The sequence below is a fragment of the Aedes aegypti genome, chromosome 2 (genome assembly GCF_002204515.2).
Source record: "Aedes aegypti strain LVP_AGWG chromosome 2, AaegL5.0 Primary Assembly, whole genome shotgun sequence".
Classification (NCBI taxonomy): domain Eukaryota; kingdom Metazoa; phylum Arthropoda; class Insecta; order Diptera; family Culicidae; genus Aedes; species Aedes aegypti.
The window spans coordinates 245762673-245774923 of record NC_035108.1 but is presented as its reverse complement, the minus strand read 5'-3'; the positions used below and the strand labels follow the sequence as shown (position 1 = coordinate 245774923).

Sequence of the window (12251 nt, the reverse complement as noted above, 5' to 3'; positions counted from 1 at the left end):
AGAACATTTTCAGAATCATCAGAATTTATGCAGGATTCCTTTATCATTTACGTGAAGATACCTAAAGGCAGGAGTTTTTGGAAAGCTCCTCTAGGAGTTCCTCCAGTAGTTCCCTCGGAAGCTCCTGTAGGAGATCCTTCGGAAGTTCCTGTAGGAGTTCATCCAGAAGTTCTTCCGAATGTTTCAGTAGGAATTCCTCCGGAAGTTATTGCAGGAATTCCTCGAATTTCTCCGAAAGTTCCACTAATAGTTTACCCGAAAGTTCCTCTAGCTAGGTGATCTTCCGGAAGTTCATGTAGACTTTATCCAGAAACTTTGTTTAAAATTCGTCTAGGAGTTCTTTCTGCAAGTACTCTAGAAATTCATCCGAAAGTTTCTCAAGAATTTCTCCTGGAAGCTCCTCCCAATTTTTTGATAGGTTCCTATAGAATTCTTCCGAAAGCTCCTCTTAAAAATCTTTCGGAAGTTTCTGTTGAATTTTTATAAAAGTGTCTTTATGTTTTTTTTTAACGGAAGTTCCTCTAAGGGGTCCACCGGAAGTTACTGTAGGATTTCCATCGATAGTTCTTGTAGAAAAGCCAAGAAAGTCCAAAGTCCTCCAGGAATTGATCCAGTAACTCTTCTATCGATTTCACTGGAATTTAATCTAAGATTACAGATTAGATCTTGCAGGATCTTTTCGTAATGGAAGTTTCCTTGACTTTCCTGGGAATACTGTATCATCGTACTTGCCACACGATATACGAATGCGAAAATGGCAACTTTGACAAAGAAAGTTCTCAGTTAAGGTGAAACAGTTTGTAATCAACTTCTAAGATTGCACTTAAACTTCAAAGGCACAAATCTTGCGAAGAAAACATCCAACCACAGTGCACTTTTTATTTTGCATTTGCGCACTAGCAGAAAGCTTAAAATAAGATCAGAAACGATTGCCAACTATTTCTCCAGTTTAGTGCCTTTGCAAACGTGAGTAGGGCACAAGTCGGCCATTGTGCCGGCCCTTAATAACTGTGGAAATGCTCATTGAACACAAAGCTAAGAAGCAGGTTCCAAAAAGTAGAAGTACATTTTTTCAGGAATTACTTAAGAACTAATTCTGGTATTAGCTTAAATAATTCACCAAATCTATCTTCTATTTCTTATATTCTATGCGTTTTGGGTTGGGTTGGATCACCAGGGCACCCGATTGATGCCAGATGGATAGGAAAAATGAAATTGTCAACTTTTTATTGCTAACATTTCGTGGAAAACAGGCGGGCTCTTCTTCTCATCTATTGTACTTTTCTGGCAAACAAGGGCTTGATTGCACGACTGTTTGTGTGAACTTAGTTCTGGAAGAAAATCCTCTTCCATTGCGGGTTTCGCGTAAGAGTCTATGCTTACGGGTCCGCCTTTCGTTTTTGGCCCTCCAGACAGGAGTATGATTGAATACAAATAGTCAAGACCATTGTTACCGGTGGATACCTTGCTACATATCATATTATCAACTTAAGAGATTACTTCAGGAGCTCCACCATGAATTTATTTAGGATTTACTCCAAAGATTCTTTCACAAATTTCTCTAGAAAAAAATAGTTCATCCAGTGATTCTCTAATATATTTCGATAGGATTTCGTCCAAGATTTAGCAGTAATTTCGACAGATATGCCTCCATTTATTCCTTAGGATTTCCGTCAGAATTGTCGTTTAGTGTTTCCGAGATTTTTCCAGCCTCCAGCATTTCTTCAACAAAACGTATAGAAATTACTCCAGAGATTCCTTCTTCGACTTCTTTGAAAAATCCAGCAGAGATCCTTTGAGAAATTTCTCAAAGAAGTTGTCAAGGAATTTATCTGGCATTTTTTTTTTGAAGAAAACGTCAAGGACATTATTGGAGGATTCCCTGAAAAATCCGAAAAATACCGCTAATACAAATCCCTGAGGAATTTTTTCCTAACCTTCCAATCGTTTCCCCTAAAAAAATCCAGACCACTGAATTGGTTAATTTGAACCAAAGACGAAATAAAGACGACATAGTGGTCGGGCTCAGAATACTCAGGTACCACTTCTAGTACTACATTTGATCTTTTGGCCCTACAAAAAGTATCCAAGTTTGACATATCGCTGTACACTTTTCACGGCATTATACATTTTGATCTATTACTTCCAATGCTATAAAATGTTAAACAACTACAAGGCACATAGGGGTATTTTTTCGTCTTTGTTTGAACTGTAATATTAACGGTATGTACAAGCAAATACATATCTGATTCTGTTTACATTATGTACATTGAAGATTATAGGTCGTATGCACCGAGCAAAAGCTTTTACTATGCCCAAAACACCTGTTAGATCATTTTCTATAGCGTTTTTTGAAACTAGTATGATCGAATTGAGCATTTGAGTTTTCTTTTAAAGCAAAAAATGGTAAAATCATAGTAGATGCCCAGAAAATCTTTGGTCATCCCATCTCAGTTGAGATCTTTAAGCGCGGAAGTTAGATATTGAACTACCTCATATATGATTTCAAAAATTTAAGACAAACGAAAATTTTGACACTTTCCGCTGTCTTTCAGACATTTGACCAGCTATTTTACCAGGTAAAATTTCAGGAATTGCCAAAGAATTTTCTCTAAGAATCACTTCAAACAATTCAAGAGTGATTTCCATTTTAGAATTATTGAATGTATTTTTTTCATGTATTCATTCGATATTTCTAAGATTCCCTTCACAAGCTTCTCAAAAATGTTCTCTACACATATTTTTTTTTTAATACCAGGAGATACTACTTCATGAACAATTCCTGGAAAACTTACATTATTCCTCTTTGAACTAATGCAAATGTATCTTCAATAATGCCACTAATACTAATCACTAATCTCCAGATGTTTCCCTAAAAATTGTGGAATAAGTTTTTTAGGGATACTTAAGGCGAAATAGGTCGTCATTGAAATTTCTACGCATCATTGATGATTGTGGCTAATTCATCTCACAATCTAAATTTTTCTGCAAGGAGAAGGAACTGGTTTTAGAGACCATTTTAGTTAGGAAGAGACTTTAGAGACCATAGATTAAAAATAAAGGCTTCTCAAAAATAGAGACCAAGTCTATGAGAAAAAGACCTGTTACCAGCCCTTCTTAGGCACACAATTTACGGTCTTATATGTAGAGCAAAGTTTAATATTATAAACTTCATAACAGTTTTGAGCATGTTAGGGTCCAATCATTGATGAATTTCTAATTCCACGGCACATCTTAAGCTATACAACCGGGAGTATAATTGTCTAGCATCTAATTAGCACTTTGAAAGTCAATAAGTTCCCCAAAAACTTACTAGTTGAGGCCAAATCTACTTCCACATTCCAGCACAAGGCTTCCACTTCCCAGAGCTCTATTTTAAAGAAAATTCCCGTTCCATGTCGATCGTAGGTATAAGTAGGTAGGTATGTGTAAAAAGGGAAAAAAAGAGTGACACAATCGATACGGTTACGGGATTAGTTCGGTAGTATACTTGGTCCAACCCTAGCAACAATGCAACATCGAATCAGTAGTAGTGTATTATAGGAAGAGAAGGAAAAATGTCCTATCCACATCGTTGTTTCCCTTCGTTTTTGCTTTATGAAACTGCACTAACTGTCCTCCACAGATTCACTTAGCTCTAGGCGCCCCCAGGGAAATGACACGACACCCGAAATAGCGGAGGCATAAAGGGGGGACCAGACGCGGGACGGAGCAGTCGCCTCAAATCGAACCTGTCTTCTGTGGCTCACTGTCACTGCCACCGTATTCCGAGCACTGGATTCCGTTCCGTCCCCGAGACGTCGATTCCTGGCCTGATTCCTCCAGATGTTATACAATGGATTTCCAATATTAGTAATAGCCAGCAGCACCCCCGTTTTTGGACACTTTTTTCCCTCGATCGAACCGTGTCTGGTGTGCCGTTTTTCTTCTCGTTTCCACACTTTTGTCAGAAATTGCACGGTCACAGGAGGAAAAAAAAACTTTCTCGCGGAAGTCTTCTCGGAGTGAGCGGACTCTTTTGGCTTTTACTTGCGGGACGGACGACGATAGGCACTTTTGGCACAGAGAAATTTACTCCCTCACGCACACCGAAAGCCCAACGCGAACACCAGAACACTCTCGCACACTAGAAAACGTCGAGCACCCAAATGCACAGTTGTAGGAAATGGTATCATTATGGGTCAAAATTGGTATCGGCTTCATTTAATTTCACTAACTTTACTTCAATACAATGCAATGACTGAACTTCATGTTCGTAGATAGCACTGTTTTCACATCAAGGTAATAAAAAACTATCAAAAAATGATATATCAAATTCAAAATACTTTATCAACAATAAGATAGGTGTCACCTATTGTTAGTCAATCATAAACACTGGTTTCATTTACTTTAACATTAGGAAAAATGGAAAAGATTAAATTTTTAAGCGAATTCAATACTTGTACACCTATCAACATTCGAATATTCAACACTCAGACTTGCTTGGCAATTCCAGCCATATCTTGTCAATACACTATGGACCGATGCACAAGTTCACTAATTTGACGTTTGAGCGGTGCCGAATTCACTCGTTGCCATGGTCGCGTAAATAACACGGCACCGCTCAAACGTCAGATAGTGAACTCGTGCATCGGTCCATAGGTTACTTGCAAGTTTGCTAGCTTATAACGTAGGAGATTTTAATGATTATTTCTTTAGATATCTTTTGAAAATTCATGCAGAATAGCTGTCTGGCGATTCCTAGATATACTTAAGCCTTATTTGATATTAGTTATTTTCTTAATCATAGTCTTTATAAAAAAAAGAAAAGACAATTTACGCCGTCTTCAGCACATAGGCTGCACAGACTGAACTATAATAACATTAGGCAACGGACAACATGAAAAACCCAGTAGCCCAGTGATAAATTTTTCGTTTGACGAAAAGTTTCCACCGACTGGAGCGGGAATCGAACCCACACTTCGTGGCACGATACGCCTAGATGACTGACGTTTTAACCATAAGACCAGTGTTGTGAAAAACTCAATTTCTCACAACTCACGCTTGAGATTTTTCATGCGTGAGTTGTCAATCATGCAACTCAGCAGTCAAAAAATCATGGATGAGTTGGCTCACCTTTTTAACTCATTGTCTCGTATTTCCACAGTTTACTCACACACGGCAAAAATTTCTTGTTAGTCTGGTAAAATTATGTTAATCCTTTCGAACGTAAACAACAACATTCGGGTTTCACGAGATTTTGCTGGGTTTTGCGACTGAATCATTTTTTACAGTTTGAGTTGATTGAGTTGATTTTGCATCAAAATCTCAAGCGTGAGATTTGCGAAGCAGATCTCTAATGAGTTTGCTCTCACGGGAGAGCGTATTGATTGATATTTTGAGTGAGAGTCTATCAACACTGCATAAGACCACGAAGCCCACAAGTTATGAAGTTCCCTACGATATATTGTTTAGATATTTGATAATTTTCACACATATAATCAGCGAATTTCTTATGAGATCCTTCTGAATTCTCAAAAAGATCTGCGATGTATGATTAAATAACAAGGTTCTTAAAATATTCATGGGAAGAGTTTTATATAATTCCTGCTGAAATTGTTGGTAAAATACTTCGACCACCCCTTTTGGATTCATGTCAAATAATATAACGAACATTACATTATGTATTGCAAGATATTTATTAGGTTTCTGTCTACTAATAATTTATCAAAAATCTTTCTTTTTTATCAGGAATTCATCAAATCTCAAAAACTTATTCGAACAGCCCTTACTCCGAATAGTTAACGAGCTTACATTATCAATTAATTGTATTCCGCAGACAAAATTCTTCATACTTCACTCTGAACGTACTCGGTTCACTTTAAAAATTTTAATTTCCGGGTTTATAAAATTACTTAAGTCAGATTTTAAACTTACGAGACCTAGCTATTACTTTCACCGCTCCCTCATATTAATACAAAGCGACGTAACCAAAAATCGCCCTGGCCACGATCACAGGGTTTGACGGTGCCAAAGTAGAAGGTGCACCATAATAATACCCGTCTGTGAAACATATCACCTTCCCAATACTTTGGCACACCTCTAACGGTTCATGATTTATCATGAAACGGCTGCATTCAGGCGGAGGACCTGTTAATATGTTTCGGCATATTATCAGGTCCTCTTCAAACGGAGGGACCGCCAGGGCTCATTAGTTACTTATAAACCAGTGCTGGTTGTTGATGGTTCAGTTCGTTTAACACGAGCTGTAGCATCCTTTGTACTAATCAGTAATGGTTGTTAAGTTTCGAAGCTAACGTGTGATCAATCGTTTTATAATGCAACACAAGAATGGGTGTTTGGTGGAACTGCGCGTAGTGATTTTATAATAAAATCTATGGTGATGAAAGTTTGAAAATGAAATTGGAAGTGATTCTGATAGTTTTGTTCATTTTTAACAAATAATGATTATGTATAATGATTTGAACTCTACTAATTTAATAAATGCCATAATACATTTTGCAATCATTTCTCTGAATATAAACATTATTGCCTAGTTCTTCAAACATGCATGATAAAAGTGTTAATAATGACAGCGAGTACAGAAGAATGGATCGAAGTGATTTTGTTTTACTGTAACTTTCTTGATAGTGCTAAATTGTAATTTGAATAGTAATGACTCTACAGCAACAAAAATAATGAAACATTTAATTTAATATCTTTTAATTACTTAGTAATGCTAACGGATTGTAAATGGTAAAAACAATGAATTTATATGAAAATGGTGTGATGTGAAAAGTAATATAATGGAAAGTATATCTGAAGTGTATTACGAAAGTTGATGAGTGATAATCGGTGACATACGTGATAGTGTCGAAAACAAAAGTGACGATAATGAGTGATGAAATGAAATGAAATGGGGAATGAGGACTTTTTAATAAAACTATTTCGTTCTTCACTTTAACCACTCTAGTAGCATTTCAGGCCTTATCATAGTTTGATAGTAGTCTGCACTACTAGACTGCAAAACTACGGTTAGGGCTGATTGCTGCTAGGGTACACAGTGACCATTTGAGCAACATTGCTTAGGAACGTCTGTGTGATGAACGCAATAGAGGCTTATGAAAGCAAATGCTGGGAAGGAGCTTAGGGCAGATTAAGAGTGCCAGTACTACCCCTATCGCTACCGACAAAAAAAAAAAAAAAAAAAAGCGACGTAACCAAAAATCTCAGCTTAGTGTTCAATGAGCACTTCCACAGTTATTAACTGAGAGCTTTCTCTGCCAAAGTTACCATTATGGCAAGTGCGATGGTATTCTATGCCTTGGGAAGTCAAGGAAATTTCCATTAGGAAAGGATCCGGGACCGACCGGGAATCGAACCCAGGCACCTTCAGTATGGCTTTGCTTTCTTTGGCATACGCACACAAATTATGTGCCTGTCTGTTTACATTTATGCGCTGCTCAATCCTCTATCGATTCACACCGACAGGCTTGTTGAAAGCCTTTTTGGAAACGTTACAACGCTTCGAACATCACATGTCAGTGTTACTACTGCTGGCAGCCTCGTTTTCTTCTGCAACTTTCCCATAAGAACTGCAGACAAATCTGTTTGGCTGCTCCAAATCAGCCGCATTTTTAAGACATAAAAGAAAATTAATATTTGTATCAGCCTAATTCAATAAAATTATTCAAATGTACTTGTGCATTTCAACAACGTTATAATGAATTGAAGCAATCATATACAGCATAAAATTCATATTTAAGTTTTGTTTTCTTGAATTTTGATAATTGTACAAATATGAATTGAATGGGGCCCAGATAGCCGTAGCGGTAAACGCGCAGCTATTCAGCAAGACCAAGCTGAGGGTCGTGGGTTCGAATCCCACCAGTCGAGGATCTTTTCGGGTTGGAAATTTTCTCGACTTCCCAGGGCATAGAGTATCTTCGTACCTGCCACACGATATACGCATGCAAAAATGATCATTGGCATAGTAAGCTCTCAGTTAATAACTGTGGAAGTGCTCATAAGAACACTAAGCTGAGAAGCAGGCTTTGTCCCAGTGGGGACGTAATGCCAGAAAGAAGAAGAAGATGAATTGAATAACAAATGTAATACTTTTACATTTTCCTAATGCAAAAGCAAAAGGAAACAATTTATGATTGTCGAATAAATAGATAACATCTACGACCATCATTGTTGATTAAGTATTTTGAATTCCATATATTATTTGATAGTTCAAGACTAACAATTCAAAAGGCCTCATCTCCAAAAAGTAAACAATGAGAAAAATGCAATCTTGTTTTGTCAAACAATAAATCAAATTTAAATTATGAATTTAAGCATTGTATGTTATTTTATCGTCCCGAAAGTCGATGGATAAACTGATTTATAGCTATGAATATTCATTACTATCATTTTAGCAAAAATTCCTGCTAAAAAAACGAGTCAAAGGAAATGAGGCTTTTATTTCACCAAAAGCTGTGCAGCCCTTTTCATTTGTGGCCATAGACGCCGGCCGACGCTGATGAGGCCTGTGAGTTGACGCCTTTGTTTACTCTAAAATGTGTTGAGGCCTTCTAGTTGTGGCTTGTTTTTTCATCATCTTCTGATGTGGCCTTTTGAAAATCATTCAAAATTGATGATGAAATAAGAAATTTGAAGTGTAGAAGAGTGTTAAGTGGTGAAGTAAAGTACATGGAGATCCCTACAGCAAGAGAAGATTCGTGCGGTCGATTAAATATGTGATTGATTGAACCCTTCGTCATCCATGAACATACATAATTGTGCTACGCGAGTTTGTCGTCGAGAAAATGTATGGAAATGTTGGTTCAATTGAAATAATATTGCAATTGAACGTTATTTTTCATGCAATTGAAACCAAATCGTGTTTTTGTTGATAATTTGTGAAGTACAGACAGGCTGACACAGGTATTATTAGGTAGTATGATACAAAATACATCAGTCTACAGGAACCCGATAATGTTCGCCGTTTAGACAACCACTGTATAAAATAATACAAGGAGCAGTCGCTCCGTAGTGTAACCTGCATCTACTTAGTGAATTTGGAACGTTTTTTCGCAATCTACATTGCAATTTTGATGTTTAACAGGCCTCAACTCGGTTTCCGTCAGATATAGAAATGAGGCCTTTTTGAGAAAAGGCCGCATTTGCGATGAATAACCTGGTTAGCGGAAAATGAGATGGGGCCTTTTAGAAAAATGTTATTTTTTCAACTTTTATGCATATTTTTAAATGACTATTGTATGTTTTAGTAAGAATAGGCTCTTATACACTGAAATCAGCAGAAAACCGATTTGTTTACATTTTGGACTTGAGGCCTTTTGAATTGTTGGTCTTGAGTTCTTTACCAACTTGGTGTGAAATCAATGCACTGTACGAAATTGAATTTGAATCACTGTAAATCTTAGCTCATCATAGATTTAGAACTTGAATATGGAAAAAAAATGTCGATAACACGTCTTAAAACACTCCCTCACAATTTCCCCCATAATCGTATTTTCTTCTATGTCCACCAAATACACAGCTGCGCCCGTTGTGCACCATGGACCCTCACCACTACATGCACATCGCGTTTCGTGTACGGTTACGTTTCACACAGCCTGCTGCTTCTTCTGGCCAGCCGTCGAATGGGAGATGGGACACCTTCTTCTGTTCGTTCTTCATTCAAGCAGTCAGCCCACAGAAAAAAAAACTTCAACATGAAAAATCCACCATTTCCGAACCGTCGGGCACCGTTTTAACTATTCACCGTTAATCCACACCGATTACCAAACCGAATGCGCACCTTTTAATTACCCGAAAATGCAACGCTGCAGCTGATTTTTCACTCGAACCCGCGGACGACAGAATCGTTTGTCTCGCCCAGCGCAGTGTGAAATTCTCGTCTTTCTTCTGCTGAAACCTCTTTTTTCGATTTTTGTTGGTGTGGACGATTGGGGTTGTCGCGATTGCGCGAGAACTGCTGAATCCGGGCGAAATCGCGAGCAAAGATGGCCGATTGACATTGACACACACACGTTAAGCATTTTCCACTCCGTCGTTGAGTTACGGTTACCCAATTTAATCAATCCAGTTGATCGAAAATGGGTAAACTTGTTGAAATATGTATCCGGTAGAAATCAAGACCAACATTTATTTATAATTATTGTTTTCTCGGGCCCCGTGCGTCGCAGGTAATGGCCGGTACGCTTATCATAAGTACTGTGCAAAAGGATAGGACAAGAAACGGTCAAGGAATGATTCCGCTACCGAAATTACTTGAGCTGTACGCTGCTGAGAAGTAGAGCTGATTTCAAAACGTCGGTAACGCCTGCTGTACAAATCAAATGGAGCTGTCACTTTTCCGTACGGAAAAATATGCCGCTCAATTATTCCGCAAGTAAAAGTGACACTTCGCTCATATTGGATCAGCTGTCAAAATTACTTTGGTAAAAAAGAAAAATTTTACTTGAGCGCTTTACGTTTCAGGTGCATACTACGCATAATATGTGAATAGTGCGCTGTGTTCATAAAAATCGTAAGAATGCAGCGCCACACTAAAAAACTGATTTCAAAATACGGCGAGTTGAGGCGCGTCGCGAGTCTCGCTGGCGCGATCCGGTTTGGTGGCGGTGCGACAATAATTTATCATTAGCCGGTAGCCGGCCCTCCAAAAGAGATGACAGATGGATGTAAATAAAACCATATGAAATATCAAGAACAAAAACGGCAACAGTGTCAGCAGTTTGGTTAGACATCGCATGAGTAGAATGTAGCAGAGTAGGGTAGTTCGGTCACTTGACCAGTTCAGTTCGACTAGTTTTCGGTCGGCAACCCGGCTTGTGAACTTGAATAAAGAAGGTGGAAAGCCATTTATTCGAAGTTTATTTCCTTCAGCAACGTCCGAACCGTGAAGTCCGAGCAGAGTCACCTGGAAGGTCCTAGAGGACACGGAAAAGGTATTGGTAAGTAAGTAACAGTAGGAAAGTGGTAGGACCCCCTTGGTTTGTTCAGTCGGAGACCTTCTTTTCCGAGGGCAAACTTAGGGACAGTTTGAGAGGAGTTGTGCTCAGACGGAGACCATTTTCTGTGGGGCACACTTCAATCAAAGACAACTGAAAAGACTTCACGGCCCTTTTATTGATTTGTTTCCTTCCTGCTAAATTTTCATTTAGGTTTCAAACACAGACAAACAGACGTCACACTCTCATCATTGGCCATCGACAACCTTTTTAACGGTCGGATCAAAAATATGGTAGGTGGCCGATCCACCACCCGCAGCGCTCGCATCGTTTTTGTTCGTGTTTGACGTTTGCACACTACCGCCATCTGTTGGCCTATCGGCCAAACACACCGATTTTAGCATTGGGCGTACATGTTCTCGTGACTATGATTTTGATCGACATTTGTTCTAAGTGTTACGTCTGTTTGTCTGTGTTTCAAACATGGAGAACCGTCTCAAACGGGTGGTTGTTCCAGTGTTTAAGGGGGACGAAAAGTCGTTCCCATTTTGGAAGAAGCGAATAGAGCAACACTTCAAATATGAAGGTTTGTTGCATACCCTCGAACAAACGCACGAGGAAGAGGTTTATTTTGAGCCGGTTGCGCGTGCTTCAGTCGATGAAGAGACTGAAAGGAAAGATAAGCTGCAAGCACGTCTGAAAGCAGAGGATGCCCAACTAACCCAAGTAACCACAAGCATTAATAAATAACCGTATTTTAACTTTAATTCAACGAGTGCAATGCATCATTGCTTTTATTCTGCAATATGCGTGCAATTGGGTCCTAAAGCCCTGTCCCAATTTTAGTGCCAAACGCTTAAGTGTAGGCCAAAAACACATGTTTACTCAATTTTCTAATGTTTTCCGTTGGTTCAAGCCCAAAAAAAAATTTATTAGAATTTGTCACATCCTTTGGCTTAAACTCAAATTTTGGGTGTATTTTGTTTTCCGTGTCCCTTACGAAATGTCAGATGGTCTTATCCACTGGTGTACTAAACTGACTCGGTCGAAGAATTTTGACACTAGAGCGGGTCCAGATCACGTGGGGATCATACGGGAGCGTGCCCCGCTCAAGTGTCACAATTCTCAGACCGAGTAAATTTAGTACACCGGTGGATTAGACCATAGGAACAACCCCAGTGGTCGAACTAAAATCCCTGTGGTGTTTTTGTCGACTAAGCGAACGTCAAACATGATCAAAAGTGTCAAGGTTCATTTATGGACCAAATTTTTAAATTAAAGTTTAAACATGATATAGCCATTATTTGA

At 38.6% G+C, this 12251-nt stretch overlaps 1 protein-coding gene across 5 annotated transcripts in view; it reads right to left on the bottom strand.

The window, feature by feature from the left end:
• LOC5567173 (striatin-3) overlaps positions 1 to 9935 on the bottom strand; it is a 145788-nt gene extending 135853 nt beyond the window's left edge. The window contains exon 1 of one of the 5 annotated variants that reach the window (XM_021844694.1): positions 9788 to 9935. The gene's annotated coding sequence lies outside the window, so the exon portion shown is untranslated. Of the gene's footprint in view, positions 1 to 3613; positions 3703 to 3731; positions 3896 to 9787 lie in introns of those variants that run through there. The other 4 variants (XM_021844690.1, XM_021844691.1, XM_021844692.1 and 1 more) reach the window with 4 other exon arrangements.
• Positions 9936 to 12251: the final 2316 nt, after the last annotated feature.